The sequence below is a fragment of the Ambystoma mexicanum genome, chromosome 4q, assembly GCF_040938575.1.
Source record: "Ambystoma mexicanum isolate Mex_15411 chromosome 4q, UKY_AmexF1_1, whole genome shotgun sequence".
NCBI classification, from domain to species: domain Eukaryota; kingdom Metazoa; phylum Chordata; class Amphibia; order Caudata; family Ambystomatidae; genus Ambystoma; species Ambystoma mexicanum.
The window spans coordinates 22,036,404-22,055,401 of NC_090928.1; the positions used below are offsets into that span (position 1 = coordinate 22,036,404).

General features: G+C 45.3%; 1 protein-coding gene across 6 annotated transcripts in view; it reads left to right on the forward strand.

The window, feature by feature from the left end:
* Window positions 1-18,998, forward strand: part of TARBP1 (TAR (HIV-1) RNA binding protein 1) — a 2,688,190-nt gene that overhangs the window by 2,332,989 nt on the left and 336,203 nt on the right. The window lies entirely within an intron of this gene.

Sequence of the window (18,998 nt, forward strand, 5' to 3'; positions counted from 1 at the left end):
TCAAAAGTAAATTCCATACTATCCTGGCCTGTTCTGAAGGGGCCCCTGAGGGACCCTCGAGCATAGAAACAAGGCACAATCCCCACACACGAACTGATACGCCAGACACGAGGTTGTATTCCCAAAATCTAGGGTTTATTGCAAAAGAAATAGTTTCAGTTGGCCAACTGGGTCCCACGCCCCGTGACGTGCGTCTACCAGACCTCGGGGGACGCAAGAGAGCGAAGATCGTACAACAGTTACATATATACAAAACAAGCATCTAGTAATCAGTAGTGTCACATCCAATACCACCCCTAATACATTTCCTTTGAACTAGGCACGATGATTGACAATGGTGACGAGTATGACACCTTCAAACATTAATTTAGTAACAGTTTGCAATTTTGGGAGCCCACAGACACAAATCTATGTTTTAAAGAACACGATGCTTCTGTTTCTGCAAGCAAGCTGCACGTAGGGGAGAGACACATTCCAGGCCCTGCTATCTCCTGGTTTCTATTTGTGTGCTGGGGGTCAACTTGCTCTGCAGGGTTCTACAGGGCTCAGAAAAGGGGGGCCACAAAGAAGAGCATAATTGAAGTCATTAAATGTTCGCTTCTAGCATTTCCACTGTGTTACCGAGACTAGCTGGCACCTGCTATACTGATTAGAATGCCTTGCTGCTTACTTCCCAAGGATATGTGAGGGAGGAAACCGGGCATATTCTGCCTGGGTTACTGCATTATGTGTCAACATGTTTCTCGTGGCCTTGCGTTATGCACCAGTGAAGCAGAATAATATTTCAGCAAAGCAGTTTTTACATGAAGCAAAAGGCAACGTTAGAGAAAACAAAATGATGATTTTAGTCACCTTAAAATAGCCGCACTATAGTTAAGCTCATGGCTACACCTTTCTAATACTAAACGCATGAGGCGGTTGGTCTTCGGCCAACAAAGTACATTGCCTTCCGATCGAGGGGGATGTCTATTTTTTCTGGACTGACAGTTCCAACTACTGTGAAACAGATTCAATCCTTCTCGGGGCTTGCCAACTTCTACCGGAAATTCATACCTTACTTTTCGGAGATAGTTCAACCGATCATTACATTGTTGAAGAAGGATACTCCCTTCCTCTGGACCGCAGCCCAAGACGAGGCGCGCCAACGTTTGAAGTCGGAATTTACACAAGCCCCCATCCTGGCTCAACCTGACATTGATCGGCCTTTCCTAGCGGAGACTGATGCCTCCAACTACGCCATCGGAGCAGTCTTAAAGCAGGAATTCGAGGACAAGTTAGAAGACCCCATCGCTTATCTCTCGCAAACCCTAACTCCTAGCGAGACCCATTATTCTGTTCTGGAAAAGGAATTGTTGGCCATCCGTCAAGCCTTCACAAAGTGGCGTCATCTACTCCTGGGAGCTAAACATCCTGTTCAGGTCCGTACGGATCATCGGAATCTCCAAGTTCTACAATCCCTGGAATGTAGGAATAGTCGTCAAGCCCGTTGGGGCACCTTCTTTGCCCAGTACCAGTTCCAAATCCATCATGTTCCTGGAACACACAACATAATTGCTGATGCCTTATCCCGACGTCCCGACTACAAATCCTTCCCAAAGATGTTTCCCCATACAATTTTCGTAGCCCAAGCAATCACTCTCCTGGAAGACATTCAGATTCAAACCCAGCCCTCTGAGATTTGGAAGGAATTTACTGGGAAGAATCCATGGAATCTTAAAACCAAGGACGGGTATTTGTTCAAGGACAATGGCCTGGTCATTCCCACACAGAGACTGCGACAAAGGATTACAAGCCTCTGTCATGATACCCTTCATTCAGGACATTGTGGCATTACCAACACTCTCCGTTTAATACAAAGACAGTTTTGGTGGCCAAAAATGAAAGTTGACGTCCAGCAGTACATCCAAGCCTGTGCAGTCTGCAATCAAAACAAGCATGATAACAAGAGGCCGGCGGGTCTCCTACTCCAACTAACGCTACCAACAAGACCCTGGGAATTTATTGCTACAGACTTTATTGTGGAACTACCACCTTCCAGGGGATACACAACTATCATGGTTACCATTGATTTATTCACTCGCATGGCTCATTTTACACCCTTGTATAAACTACCATCTTCCTCAGAACTCGCTGGAATCTTCCTGGAACACATATTCCGACTTCATGGACTCCCTTCCAAGATCATATCAGATAGAGGTCCTCAATACATATCTCAATTCTGGAAACACTTATGCCGTATACTAGGAATCCAACGTGCCCTCTCCTCAGGTTATCATCCACAGACCAATGGAGCTACAGAACGTGTGAACCAAACCCTGGAGCAGTATCTTCGTTGTTTCACCACCAAGGTCCAGGACGATTGGTCTCTCAATACCTGTGGCTGAATTTGCCTACAACAATTCAGATCACTCGGCTGTCAAGAACAGCCCCTTCTTCTGCAGCCAAGGATTCTACCCTTCGGTTCTACCATCCCTTCTCCCACATCCTACACCAGTTCCTACAGTCGACTCCTGGATTGAAACTTTCATCAACGTACACAAGCAAGCCAAAGAACACCCCAAAAGGGCCCGAACTAACATCAAGCACTATGCGGACTCCAAAAGAAGACCAGGACCTTCCTATGCAGTGGGTGATGAGGTCTGGCTATCCTCGAAACTACTACCTCGACACGTACGACCTAATAAGTTGGCTCCTCAGTACTATGGCCCCTTTTCCATAAAGGAAATCATTAACCCAGTGGCCTTCCGACTCAAACTAGCAGACTCCTGGAAGAGGATCCACCCAGTGTTTCACACATCTCTAATGAAACCATACATCCAGAACTCCAGTACTGCTCCAAGATCTACCCCCTGTGGTTGTCGATGACCAGCTACAATACGAAGTGTCCAGAATATGTGACTCCAGGTACAGACGTGGTCAGCTACAGTATCTGGTTGAGTGGAAAGGCTATTCACCCAGTGAACGCACCTGGGAACCACACTCAAACCTAAACGCCCCCAGACTACTTCAAAGGTACCACCTTATACATCCGGGCAAACCCAGAGGAACAGGCCTTCAGAGGAGGCATGCTGTCATGAACCATCGGACGCGTCCTTTCTGGACTTCCTGGTCCCTGACCCATAGGGGCTTGCACTCAGCAGTACTCCCAACATGGCCGCCGAACGCGGAACACTGTTTACCAGTTTCTGCGCCATACGCATTACGTTCTATAAAGCGGACACGCCCCCGCGCGTCTCAACGCTACCGCTTGCCGTGGCTAGACGTGTGCTGCCGTAGTTCGCGTGTGCTTATCCTTAGTTTACTGGTTCCCCTAAATTCCTCATGCGTCATTCCACCTCTTTTTGTCCTCTATTGCATCCCGGATATCCATGCACTCGTTTTCCGTGTGCACTCTTCGCTGTTTTCCTGGATTTCCACGGACATCTGAACGTTCCCAGGAGTCGGAACGCTGAACGCACGCTGGAACCCGAGGACCTACACACAGGGTTATACAAGACCCGAACTGTGACAAAGAAGACTCCATCAAAGAACCCCAACAAACAAGATGGACAGGTGAGAAGGGGGGAAACCTGTGACAATTTCACCTTTGTAGCCTTAGCCTTTGGTACACCGCCAGCAGTGGTAAAGAACCGTCACACCCGTGATTGTCTATGGTTGCTGGAAGTAGGCATTTCCTCTATCTCATCTTCCTGGTCCTCTTGATTGTTTTCTGCATCATTGCACTTTTTCTGTTGTCCGGACCCTCCAGCTGGTGGTGGTGTTGGTGGCTCCTGGGGAGGACGGATGGCCATGGCTGATGCCATTTATGAAGTTAAATAACAGTTGTGCTAATATTCTTCCAAGCATGTGCTCTCTCCTGGATTGCAGATGAAAAATCTGTATGAATATGTGTAGGAGCTGTGCAAGGGTACATTTTCAGCTTGAAACTTCGTAGATCAGCTGAAAATGCAGTTTCAAAATGTTCGTGAAGCACTGACCCGTTCGCGGATATGTCATCTCATTGCGCTTGTGCGCATGGTCGCGTGATGCTGTCTGGGACATCTGCGATGACGTTTACGAACCACAGCAAACATAAAACGGTGTAAAAAGTTGTAGGTGGTTGACAGAAGTGTTAAGAATATTGCTAGAAGCTGGGAAATAGCACAGCTTTCCCTTCAAACTTCCTAAATTGGCCGAAAAATGCTGCCATTTGTGATGTCCTCTTTGATGTCCTGAGTGTTAGTCTTAGCAATGCACTCTGGTGGCGCGAGTTATGGTTGCTTAGCTTACCATAACTGGCAAATTTCAAGGGTTTTAAGGTTTTACTTGTAACCATAAAGTCCCTTTAACCAAGTTGTTTTACTGAATTTCATAGGTTTTTATTAGTGCAACTTAACCATAACGTCCCTTTAACAATGTTTTAACTGAATATATATGACTAATATATATATATATATCAGTAAAAAAAACTTTGTTAAAAGGGACGTTATGGTGAAGTTGCGCTACTAAAAACCTATCAAATTCAGTAAAAAAACTTTGTTAAAGGGACGTTATGGTTCAAAGTAAAACCGAAAAACCCCTGAAATTCGGCAGTTATGGTAAAATAAGCAACCATAACTCGCGCCACCGTGCATTACTAACACCAACACCCAGGACATCAAAGATGACATCACGGGCTACTATGGGGATGATGATGATGATGATGATGAGGAAGAGGAAGGGGGGACCAGGTAAATACATGACGCCATCAGGCCCAGCAAACGCATTGCTTTGCGTACCGTTATTTGGTGACCGGACTGATATTGCGGAATTTGCAGTAGTATATTCCGAATTCTTTCCTCTGAAGGAAATGTCAACCCCTCTTGAGTATCTAGGATTGCTCCTAGGAACTGTTTGGAGGTGCTTGGCACCAGGCTTGACTTTTTCTCGTTGATTGAGAAGCCTAATTCGTGGAGGAGGTCGATAGTCCTTTGAATGTTTGTCCTGCAAATTACTGGGGTTTCCCCAGTTATGAGCCAGTCGTCCAGATAAGGATACACTGGGATTGCCTCCCTGCGTAGGTGTGCAGCCGCCACCGCCAGTACCTTGGTGAATACCCTTGGTGCCAAAGCTATCCCGAAGGGCAGTACCTTGAACTGGTAGTGCCGACTGTCCACCTTGAAGCGCAAGTACCTTCTGTGCGCTGGGAACATGGAAATATGAAAATAGGCATCTTTCATATCCAAGGTTGCCATGTAATCCCCCTTTTTTAGAAGGGGGATTACCTCTTGTAGCGTAGTCATTCAAAACTTTTGGGGCTTGACATACTTGTTGGCAGGCCGTAAATCCAATACTGGGCGCATTGTCAAATCTTTTTTTGGCACAAGGAACGAAGTTGAATAAATACCCTTGTTTATCTGCTGTCCCGGGACAAGTTCTATCGCGTCCTTTGCTAGCAGATTGGCGATCTCCTCGAGGATAATCTTCTGATGTTCTAAAGAGTGTACTTTTTGTCATGGAGGATGGTTCCGGGGACGCTGCAGTAGTTCTATACAGTACCCTGCGGATACTGTTGACAGCCCCCATCTGTCTGATGTGATTCCCTTCCCAAGCCTGGGTGAAGTTGGAAATGCGTCCCCCTACTGGGGTTGCGTGAGAAGGGACCCTGAACTGAGCGTCACTGCTTTGGTGGAGGCGTGCTGCCTCCTTTACTGGGGCTGCCTCTGCCTTTACCACGTCCTCTCCTATTACCCCTGCCGTAACCCTGGGTAGACTGTTGGCTGTTGTTGTTCCACTGTGTACCCTGCCCCTGGGAATAGTTTGATCCTCTCTGGGAATTTTGGCCGCGTGGGCGACGAAAATTACTATTCCCTCTCTAGTTTGGGGGTTTATTGGTTAACTGGCCATGGGACTTGAGTGTCTCGTATTCGTCCTTGGCATTCTTCAGCGCGTCCTCGACCGCCTTACCAAACAGATCAGCTTCCACTGGTTTGTCCAACAATGATGCCTGGGTTTCTGCCTTACAACCAGACTGCCGTAACCACGCATGTCTCTTGATAACAGTACCTTCTGCTATCAATCTGCCTGCGTTGTCCGCGGCGTCAAAAGTTGCTTTTAAAATGCAACCAGACACGGCTCTACCCTCTGCGGAAATTCGTGCTAACTGGCCCTTTAAGGGTTCTGGTGCAGAGGCTATGAGTGCCGCGACTTCTTCCCACTGATGGCAGTTGTAGCTGGCCAACAGGGTGGTGGAGTTTGCAATCCTTGCCTGATAGGCGGACGTTGAGGCTACTTTCCTGCCGAAACCATATAGTTTTTTGCTCTCCTTGTCTGTAGGAGCTTCGGACGATGACAAGGGTGTTCCAGCCCTCTTACGAGTGTTAGTGACAACCAGGGAGTCTGGTTTCAGATGTCCTCTTATATAGAGAGGGTCAGACTGGGCTGCCCTGAAAAGTTTTTCAACTCTGGGATTGACTGCTCTGGTGAGGTTCGGGTTCACCAGGGACGGGTCTTTTCTTCGCTGAATAGACTTAAGGATAGGGATGGTCTGGGCAACAGGCCTCCTTTCTCCCACTAACTCCTCGGCGAAGTCCCTCTCTTCCTGGACACCGTGGGTGTCAATATAGAAATGTTCTGCTGCTCGTGCGAGAACCTCGTTCAGGAGGGGTTGGTTATCGACAGGGGAGTCGGTAACCGGGGCTTCCTTCTCTACCGGGGAATCTACTCTGTAGGTTTCAGGGTCTTCCTCTTCCTCTTCCTCATCATCATCCCCATAGTAGCCCGTCCCGGTTTGCTCTTCTACCATGCCAAAATCTTGGTCCTCACCAAAGGAAGTCTCTCCTTGATACAGTGAGTATGGCCGTGAGTATGGTTGTACCTCGAAGGGGTCTGCAGACCTCATCGGTGTCTCAAACCGGGGCTTCTTACTCGGGGGGGGGGGGGGGATAGGATCATTAGAGCCTGAGGGTGTAGCCCCTTGTGGATTATATGAAAGGAAATGGTCTGGATTTTTATAATAAAAGTCTGCCAAAGAAGACATCCTTGACATGACCCTATCTATGTCATCACTCGACCATTTTTTGGAACTGGGAATGACTCTCTCAGAAAGTCTAGGAGATTTATCTTGAGTAGATTTGCTGGTTTTAGAAATATCAGCAGACCTGGTCTTGTCTGTCTGTTTAGGAGGAGTGGAGTGTTTCACAGGTTTGGAAGAGTGCAGTGGCTGCTTCTTCTGCTGTTTTCCCCCCTCCCCGTGAGTGGAAAAGTGTTTTCCCTGTCCCTTTGTGGCTCCGGAGGTTTTCGACGCCTCGCATCGAGGATCGGGGGTAGAGTCCCTGTCCTTCAAACGTGGGGCCGCGCTGATCTTGTCTGCGGGCTCCGACTCCTGGAGAGCGGCCTGGGGGTGGAAGTTGTCTTCGTCCTCCGACGATCGAACTTCTGTTAGCCTAGGGAGCGAGGCACTCTTGGCAAGAGTGGATGATTGCCTGGAGTTGTGCGGCGATCTCGATCGAGAACGCCCAGAGGACACCGATTCGGACCGTTCTGTTTGTGCCTCTTTCCGAGAACTCGACGTCGTGAGGGATCTTGGGTACAGTGGACATCACACTAGGGATAGTATTACTGGCACGCCCTGTGTCGACGCCCATTTTCGAGTTTCGAAAAACAAACTAATACTCTGCAGCTTCCACTATATGTCGGCCTATGCACAGCATGTGATCTAAGCAGATTCCACAAGCCTCAGAAATATATATATATTACATGGACGCGGTAGCGTCCATGTAGTTATGGTTAAATTGGTGTTTCCATAGGAAGAGCATTTTGTGGGTGGCTTATAACTTCGCTCGCTCTGGACGAATCCTCACCAAACTTTGCATTTCAAGTATATGGCCCACTCTGAATTTTTTTGCAAAGTTTGGAGAGGTTTGGTCCAGGGGGGGCAAAGTTATAGGGGGGTCCCAAAACTTTTGTTTTTTCCCATAGACATAATGGGAAAAAACTTTGCGCACACCTACAGCCCAAACCGCTGGACGGATTTACACCAAATTTGCGGCAGGAGCGGGGGCTTGGTCCAACTCCGTCTGGTAGTTTTTTTTTAAATGACCAAAATGTAAGGCAAAAAAATTAGCAATATCTCAGTTCGCTTTGCGGACGGACTTTCCGGTTCGCTCCGCGGACAGTGCCCCGATTGGCCGAGCGGCTTGCGCGATGTCAGCGGACATCAGACGTGTTCGGTGATTGGATGGCGTGGGGCATGGAGCGCGTCAGATTTTTGGTGGCGCCCGACATCTTGCATTCACGGACGACCGCGGACAGCGAGGTGAAACTTGGTTTAAAAATTGTATTTAATGGAGTGTGTTGGTATGTAAGAGTGTTTGCGGAGGGTGGGGGAGTATGAGATAGTGTCATGATCTCTGCTTCCAAAAGGTCAGGGTTTTCCCAACTCCCTTGGAAGCAGATCCATAACCCAGGTTCCGAGTGCCAACCAGTCCCAATTGGGACCTTTTGGACCCAGTCCTGGCGCCAGTGGCACCAGGCTCATAAATATGCCCAGTCCCAGCGCTGGAAGCGCCGGGCTCATAATGCTTGGGTGGACTTACCTGCAGCAGACCATGCTGCTTACTTGCCTGCCAGTTGAGCCTCTGATCCCCTTCTGTTTGGAACTACTTTTCCTGTTGGGTGGGGCTGGAGCCACTCCCTAGATTCAGAACACTGGAACTCTTCTGGAAAGCAGGAACTCTTTTCTTACCTAGGCGTGGCTGTGGAAGGAGACACCGAAGCACTACAGGAGGCTATTTAAACCACACCCGGTGGATGAATCTTGCTTTGCGTTATTCTGCAACCTCTGCAGCAGAACACTCATCGTGTCTTCTGCATCCGGTCCTGGGCCTAAGGAAACTACTGCAGCGTCCCCGGAACCATCCTCCATGACAAAAAGTACACTCTGATGTCATCAGTGACATTTGTGATGTCATCTTTGATGTCCTGGGTGTTAGTCTTAGCAGTGCACGGTGGTGGCGCGAGTTATGGTTGCTTAGCTTACCATAACTGGCGAATTTCAGGGGTTTTTCGGTTTTACTTTGAAACATAATGTTCCGTTAGCAAAGTTTTTTTTGCTAAAGATCATCGGTTTGTAGTAGTGGCACGTAACCATAATGTAAAGTAACTTCTGACTTATTTACACACCTTGCACAGAATGCAACATGACAATATGCTGGCGTACAGCACAGTGACGTGTCCGAGAATCCGTACACACGTAACAATAAGATGTATGCCTCGTGGACAGTGGTGAAATACATTTTATATTGATGTAGGAATGTCCACCTTCAACATTTCCCTTGCACAGCGCCAACTCTTATCGGTAGTCAGCCATTAGCAATGTAGTACACATTACATACTTTTAGCAACAGTTCTAGTTATCTGAAAATGACATCAGCTAAGGACATCCCTCCTCCCCAAGAAACAGCAGCACTGCTGTAATGAAGAAGCCTGAGAAACACTGCCCCTACCTTACAAATAACAAACCCACAACATTGTTTGCTGTCCACCTACCGCCCCATATTACTGTTTGGTGCCTCTTTCCTCATTGCCGTTCGCAAATTGTCTTATTAGCTGTCCTACTAAAAAAGAAAGCCATCCGTAAACAAAGTAAATGTTCCGTTAAGAACCACCTTTCACAGTGTAAATATATATAAAAAAAAATCGCATACACTCTATGTACTTTATATTTCTCAGTAAAGTACATAGACACAATTAGTTTTGCCAGTAATAATCTAGATTTGCAAAGCAGTAACGTGTGCTACTAAAGAATAGGATTTCTGGTTATAATCCGGCGCACCAGCGGCGGGCCGGATTACAAAACTAAATCCTTTTTCACGATGGCCACCATAGAAAGGGAAGGCGGTTGTTCCATACATGGCCCCTCTTCGCTTTCCATGGCAGCCTGCAAAAAGCAAAAGTACGTGACGTGACGCAGAACCTGTAAATGAACATACAGCGACGTACAACCTAGTACCTTACATTTTGAATGATGCACTAGATTTTAAAAGAAAACATTAACATTTTAGAATTTGAAAAGTAGTTTTATTTAACAAGAAATTGTCAGAGACCATTGGACTAATCCCATTTTCAATTAAATTGTAACAATGTTTCTAAGGGCGTCATTGAAAATGTTAATGGTGAGGCACACGTTGTTGTTTTCCCATACACAAAGTATGCGTTTTTGTTAAAGCACCCACTTTGTTTACACAGTGATTTCCAAGACGGCGCCATGAGCTTCCACCATAAATGATGTTATGTTACTCCTAATGGCCAGTTCAGCGTATGGACAAAGGGGGCCTGGGCGGTCATCCCACAAAATTGTGATGGACAGGCAGCCGGTCACGAGCAGTTGCATCTGGCATCCAAAGAAGCCGTCACTCGGCATCTGGAAACCATGGCATGCACAGTACGGCAAAATGTAGCTGGGCGGAAAACGTAAGACAAAATACGTGTCAATACCCAACCTTTAGTAAAAAATTCCAAAAAAGACACAAAGAATGTGGAAAGTAATACACAAATTGAAGTGGTCAAACATGACATTTTAAGGAAATATTAGTGTTGACCATGGGTAAATATAGTGACAGCCTACAAATGCCGAGAATCTGCACTCGCCGTAAGGTTTAACAAAATGGCCACTACACAGTAAGATGATAATTCAGTTATGAAGCCAAAATGAATGGACAAGTAAGAAAAAATTACATCTCGTGATTTCAAACAAGACCAAAAGAACGTGCAAAGTGATACACAAAGCTATGTGGGCAAACATAATGTTTCAAAGAAGAAATATTAACGCTCAACAAGGGTGAGTCTAGTCATAGCCTGCAAACGCGGAGAATCTGCACTCTCCGTTATGGGAGGAAAATTACAACTATGCAGAAAGATAATACTTCAGTTATATCGTCACAAATAGTGTTTCGGTAATATAAAATTAAGAAGAGTGGAGAGTGGCAGTCTAGCAGTCATCCCTACCTGCTGAGTCTGTTCACCCTGTCCATTCCTTTCTGAAGGAGGAGCCTGCTGACCTACTACAACTACCCTTCCATACCGCGGAGAGGACGCAGAGTGGCGGAGAGTAGCAGTCATGGCTGTCGTGACTGGTATGACTGCCTCTCCCCTGGCTCCACAGGAAGAGGAAAATGGTCGGCTACAAAGCTGGCGACCCCGACAACAATCAGATAACTTCTTGCTGGCTGAACTTCCTGACGCTACGAAGATGCTGGCAAACACAGCTAAATCCTTAAAATCTTGTGGGAAGAAAGTCGGGGGGGAAAAAAACCCTGAAACTTCCAAAACGCCAACTGAGAGAAGACCCTCTCTTTACATCAAATATCATTTTGCAAACATCTGCTCAAAAAGCAAATTTTCCTTCCCTGACTGACCAGCTCCTACCGCTGCCTCTCAAAAATATGCAGATGGAAAACCACTCCATTCAGCACACCTCACCCCCGCCTGCTCGCTTACCATCTGTCCCCGGAGGGGGGGATGAGTTCGCAGTCGGGCGGGCGAGTTCCTATGCTCGTGGGGCTGTGCTCGGACCTTCGACCGATGGCGACATGACTGTTGAGGTGCAGCAAGGACGAGGGCGTGCTCTTGCCGCCCCCACCACTCAAACATCGTGGGATCCAGACGAAGAGCGAGAGCATCCGATGACTGGCCCGCAAGTGGAGCACTTGGCCCCCCCAGATGAAACATCTGCCTCGGCCTCTCTTAGCGTCTCTGCCCAGGTACACGCTGGAGCCATCGCGCAGAGCCAGTCTCAGACGAAGAAAAAGACGGTCTCTGTAGAGCGGCAGTCAGAGCCGCACGCGATTGACGAGTGCGGCATGCCTCGAGAGGCGCCATCAGAGCCGGGGGCGTGCGGCTCCCTTGAGATGTTTGAACCCCGCCCCCAAAGCTTGCTACATCCTACTACATTGATAGAAGTACAAACAGCAAATGCAAAGTAACGCCCCAGGTTATCCCCTGTTCGAACCTCCGAGAAAAGAAAGAAAACTTTAAAACTCAAAAGTGGTAAACACAATCTAACAAACCTACGCAAATCATAAAACAAAGATACAAAATTAAAGCAATCTCTAAGCAAAAATAAATCGGTCAAAGATAAGACCTCGAAACCGGTTCTCTCTCCTATGGGAACCTTGGTGAAATTCTTCGAAAAAAAACACCAAGCTAGCAACCGCACTAGCTCACTGACAGAGCATACTGATGCAGAACTCCTCAACGCTGTTTTTGATCTACAGCCATCAAGCAAACTTAGAAGAACTGAGGACTGTCAAATTCCTAGACCAGACTCTCTCAATTTCAAACAACCTATTCCAGGAAAAAGATTACAGTCCGAAAAAAATCTGGAAAATAAATTTACGTTTGGACAAACATCCACGCACCTTATACCTACTGAATTCATCTTTGGCCTAGATCCGGCGGTACCTCAAACGTCTAGCCCTGTACCACATCTAGAGGACCTCCTGGCTCCCACAGCAATTTCCGTTCATCCCGCTGATGACGCAGTTGCCCAGACATCTGACCAAAGATAACAACAACTGGGGGCTTAATCCTCTCCTCCTCCGTCACCACTACTCTCACCTGTGCTACAAGACAAACCAGGAATCATTTCGCTCAGTGCTAATAAAAAGACGATTCCAATTCCTAACGAACAAGACAAATCTTCAAAGCTCCAGCAAATTGACTCTCAGGTTCCACCTATTGCTGATCGCAAAGACAATAGAAAATCTTATCAAGATCTTGAACCCTGCTCTGACATACCAAATTCCTCTACCCATTCCACTTCTTTACAAGACTCAAGTCGTAAGTCCACTACATCCAGTAAAGAATCATCATCATCAAAAAAGCCAGACTTACTTTCATATATGTCAGCATTATCCATTGCCCTGGTCCCTTTCACCAAACTATATGAATCGCTGTATGATACTCTAAAGGACCACACCGTCTTACAGGCGATGCTGCATACCAAACTCGTCTTCCTAGAAGGCCACATTACTGCTCAAAATGAAACAAGAAATCCATCACCCCCAACTGTGACGGCCATAGATGCGCGCCTTCAAGCAATAGAAACTACAGTGACCCGTTTGGAGAAAAGAACTCTTCTAAACTGCTCCACGAGCGCACTTACCATCACTGCACCTTCGATTGACTTGACGTCCTGTACCCCACAGATCCCTATTCCTTGTGCTAAAGCAAAACTGGCCCATAAGAAAGCGCCACCAACATCGTCTCAAACCACAAACGGATCGGCCTCCAACATTGTTTTGGTGATCGACGAGGAAGAAAATTCAAATAAAATATCAGCAGCCCAACCAGATCAACCGTACTCAATATTTGCTGCGAAATCAATACATGCTACCCCTCTGCTGACCTTGGAAGCACCCAACACTAAAGCATCTTCTCCAAAAACAAAGGCTCAAACAGACAAACCAGTTTCTAAATCCCAAACTCACCTTATCCCCAAAACTCACCTTTCACAACAAGACTCTGACCTTCTGAACTGCCTTCACTCACTTGAGAACCAAGATCTTAAGATCTCAGCAAAACTCACAGAGGAGTCTGAGCCCATTACAGATCTGATGAACCTCTCAGAACATCATGACGAAACAATCTCCCCTATGCCACCAGGCCAACGGAATCCATCGTCAGACAACCCCATTGTTGCAGCGTTGCATACAAAGACCTCTTCGAAGACCACAAGCCTTGAAAACAGACATCATCAGTCACCATTCATGACTTTAGAAGAACGTCGAAAGAAAATCGAACTGTGAACTTCAACCAGGACAAAGGCAGCCTCAACAACAACAAAAAATAGAGATTCAGCTCGGTCTCAGAGTGATAGGACAAGCTATAACACCAACAAACCCGGGCTGGAAAGGCGTACTCGTCCCTCGACAGACTCAACAGTTTTCAGATTCTCATGAACCCCCCTGACACCATTCGCAAACCTCATCTCGGAATCATCTACGAGCGGACAGTCCTAAAGAAAATAAACATCATGCAATAAAGTCCAGCTCTAAGACAATCTCTTACCAAACGTCCAAAAAACCAGGCAAACCATTGGGGAGATGGATTCTAAAATTAGAACAATCTAGTGAAAATCGAGATAAAGTCACATTACACAGAGGAGGCATGCTGACACTGATACATCTTATACCTAAATTAACACAGATTTCTTCCGATGACTTGTGGATAGTTGAACCAAGTCACTACCACGGAAGAGCGGTTTGCCACCTCCATATTATATCAAGAAAAGTTAAGGACAAATTGATTGACCAAAAAAAAGACTTTAAGTCTGGGCTATCATCTCTCACTAAAAACGATGACAACAGAAGAAAAGAGCTATGAGCCCATAGAAACTACTCGAACACTCAACAGGAACTCTAAAGAAAAAAATAACTATCCAAGGGCACATCGAAACCTCAACACTTCTCCGCGTAGACAAAACCTAGATCATCGACCAGTTCAACCCAAGCGCCATCACAGCCCAAAAGTGACCTTCTCAATTAAGACCCAACATAGGCCTCTCCAAACCTTACTACCATCTAATGAGAAATCCCGCAACCGAGAAACAGAAGATCCTGAAGACAAAATCAGTTTTCGTAAAGATCGACAAAACAGTAATAGAAAACTTACTAAAACCATCCAACTGGAAGAAAACGCCCCTACAGCTTCTCCCGACAGAAATTCAACTTCATCCAGCTTCTGGGCATGGCTCCCAAAGGCCTTAGCATCGCATCGTTCAAAATAGCAGTCCAAGAACCTGATCGACGCTCCACCTTCGACGACAAACCAAACCAACAGAGTGTTTGAAATCAAGTTAGCCAGTTGGAACACTAGGGGCTATAAACATCTCACTTCGATCAGTGATACAAACTTGGGCTCCTTTGATATATTGTGTCTCCAAGAAACTTGGCTGTCTAAAACACCCACGCTCGATGGATACAATCTTTTCTTGGCCCCAGCGACAAAAGGCCAAATGGGCCGCCCTTCCTCTGGTCTGCTTACCGGTTTGCGGATGGATAGAGGCTTTGCAGTAACTAACATCATCGTCTCAAACTACTCTTTATTAGCACTCTTGCTAACTTGGTCATCGCTATCATCAGACGGAGTTTATCACCATCCTATTTCCGTAGCGATTTTCAACGTATACTGGAACTCCGCAGCAATCGACCAAAAGAAAATCTTAAAACTGATCGAAAACACGATCGATGAGGTACGAACGACTTATAAAACCTTGCATATTATAATATGTGGAGACCTGAATGCTTGCTGCATCCAGAAAACAATCAAAAAACAATCCCCGAGTGAAGACCGGGGAAACCAATGGATGAAACTGATGAACTCAAGAAACCTACATAACCTTGACGTAGTATACAAAAAGAATAATCGATTACCAACTTGGACAAACGGGCAACTAATGTCAACTATTGACTATACTTTTGTCTCAGAACCCATCCTGCTGCTAACGACCTCCTTTAACGTTGTTCCCACAACAACTAGTGATCATAATATCCTTCAAACCACTTTGAAAACTTCTTATTCAAATTCTGATAGGTACGAAACTGCGGTCGAACAAACTCCTAAAGGCACTAGACTGCATTTAACAGCACACAGTATTCGAGACCTCACAAACTTATACATAGACTCGTGTCCTACATCGACCTTTGAATTGGTCGACTACGCTCCTTTGTTGAACACCTATACAATACTGAGAGGGAAATCTAACAAAAACTTGCAAACATCCCTACACTCGTACGATAAAGTGCTGGTCCAGAAACGAAGGGCTTTCAGAAAAGCCAAAATAAATGCACTGAAACTTACGACAATGGAAAGATCCAAAACAATCAAAGAAATTACCAGAAATTATATTATTAACTGGGTGAGATCATATAGATGGAAACTTCACCAACAAGATGCAGAAGCCATACTAAAATCGATCTGTTCTAACAACTCAAAAGAATTTTGGTCTCTGCTGAACAAATCATCTTCACCCAACGATCTGAACATGGCGAATAGTATTAGCGAATTTACCTGGGCTGCTCACTTCAGTTCGCTCTTCGAAAATCCCACACCAAACTCAACGGCTTGCAGCCCCTCTCAGATGATGCTAGCCGTATCTAAAAACACAAGGACCATTGATTCCTGGACGCAACTTGACGACCTGGAAGACATATTAGACATCCTTAAGAAACTGAAAAAGTCCAGGGCCCCGGGCCCTGATGGGATTACAAATTTCGATCTAAAAACCCATCCGGACGAGTGGGCTAAATTTATAAGAACAGTCTTCACCAGATGTGTGGCATCTCAATCTGTACCTCCTTCATGGCTTTCTGCCATAGTGGTACCAATTTACAAAAAAGGAGATAAACAAGATCCAACGAACTATCGCCCCATCGCTTTATTGGACCCCATAGGGAAAGTCTTTGGGACATTGCTTTTGTAAAAATTCCAAGTCTGGGCTGCCAATGCGCCATGCAACGACAATTTCCAAACAGGATTCAAAAAAACGTTGGGAACAGCTATTAACATCTTTACGATATCTATCCTGAAAGCTAAAGTAAAGGAGGGAAACTCGAGAATATTCATGGCCTTTATCGACTTCTCTAAGGCTTTCGACAAAGTTGATCGCTCTAAACTCTGGGAGAAACTGACAACGTGGAAATGCCCAAGAGCAATCTTAAATCCCATCATAGCCCTCCACTCAGACACCAACATTAAGATACGGCTGAACCAACAAGGAAGCCTTTCCACCGAAATCGCCACAAAGAGAGGTGTCAAACAGGGCTGTCCTCTGGCCCCAGCACTCTTTCTTGTCTATATGGGAGATTATCAGTATACAGATACTTCGATCAGATCTTTTCCACCAAAACTTGCGAAAACGAACATCAGCAGATTATTCTACGCTGACAACCTCATTCTGCTTGATATGACCCCCATAGGCCTTCAACGACAACTCTCTAATCTACAAGAATATTGCTCCGAAAACAACCTGGAAATCAACATCGAAAAGACAAAGATAATGGTGTTGGAGAGCTTGACCAAAAAACAAGAAAAATTCAACTGGACCATCGATAAAACGATTGAAAAAGTCAAGAATTTTAAATACTTGGGTGTTGTTTTATACACCACAACAAAAGAGCTGGCCATGCAAGAATTTCTCTGGGACAAAATTCGTAACTTAGCTACAAAGGGAAAAGCTATTGATAGAAAGTTTGGAAAATTTTCGACAATTCCACTGCTTAACTTTTATAAATCAAAGGTGGTTCCTACTGTGACACACGGCGCTGAAGCCATGCCCTATTTGCCAAAAACACTCTGGCCTAAGCTAGAAGCTTATTTTTGGAGGTCAGTTTTCTTCCTACCGAATTCAACTCCGGTTCCTTTGATTCGTCGAGAACTAAGCTTGATATCTCTTCAGGGTACGGTAGACTGTAACACAATCATGCTCTACAGAAAATGTATACTCCCAGATCGCACCTTTATCCACGGTCTGATACTTAAAGTATCAAGCGGTAAATTGCTCACCCGATGGAAAAAAGAAAATTTAGATCTGCTGAAAACAATAGAGTGTGCTGAAGAAGAATTGATAAATAATCCAACAAGGATACTTAAGAAACTAAGAGAGAAATTGGATCAACACGCAAAATCTATCGACTGATTACAAACTTACCTCACATCTTCCCCCAATGGCAACGAAACTGAATGTTCTACAAAATTACATCAAAAAATTTCCGAGTCGACCAGCGCGTAACTTGATAATGCGAGCAAGATTGAACTTGCTTGACTGCAATGAAATACGCTACATCAGAGGTCTGTCATTATCTAACAGCTGTAGATTCTATTAGAAGACAAGGAAACAATTAGTCATTTACTGCTTTCTTGCCCTGCCACAAAGGAAATACATTTGCCCTATCTGAAATTCCTTCTGCGATATTCGCAAACGACTGATGAAGAAACATGGTGGGCACGGATGATCAGTGGACATAGAACATCATGGCAACTAGCTACTTTTAAGATCCTTCAACAGCTAACAGAAAAACTAGAGCTCAAACGAATTGAATATAATTAAGACCTTGTTTGTTTCGGATCAAACAAAATAATTTCGCTATGAGACATCCAGAGGACCAAAGAGAAATGAGAAATGATAGCCCATTTTACAAAGAAAAAATGTTGCAAAAAATCAAGTATTTGATTAAAAATGTCAACAAAAAAAAAATAAAAAAAATAAAATTAAATTAAAACGCGGTTCGGTGTAGAGTCGTCATAATGAAACTTCCATGAAGTGCACTGCCTCCATTGTTTTTGGCCAAGTCAGACAGCAATGTATTCGCACCAAAGAATCTTCGTGAACTGATATTTCATGTGCCTTACAAACGTTTTTAAAACATAACCTTATCAAATGGTATTTTTTCCAAGCTTTCATTCCTTACATTGCTTCTGAACTTTCACTTTCGCTCAAGGTCAAAAAACAATTGCCCCTTATGGATTCACTCGGATGCGTGGGCCTACTGAACTTGCAACCAAAAAAGCAAATCAAGTGACCTTCACGCAGAAGGCAAATACATTCTCACTTTGCAACAACATATGAGAATCCAATCATGAGAACCGCTACTCCCATTCACCTCCAGAACCGCTGTTTCCATCCAACAGTGCAGGTGGCGGCCTCAGATTTCAAAACGTAGGACGCCAGTCTGACGGCAATATTATTCTAAATACATTGTAACACAGACGCAGTAATTGGTCGCCGTACATTGAGCACCAACTTCCACCTTACCGTATGACTTTGGTGACAAGAAAACACCACTTTTGAGTTACTGCTGCCACATCCCATCTCACCCTCATTGAAGCTCACCTTCGGAAATAGTATTTCATAAGTGTAACAAGTACAATGGTGTCTTGTTTTGTGTTTTTTACCGGCGATGTCCGCGTACACCAAAACATGAAGAAAAGATGACGGGGGCAGCGAAGAAATCTGACACGCTTCACGCTGCTCCCCACCA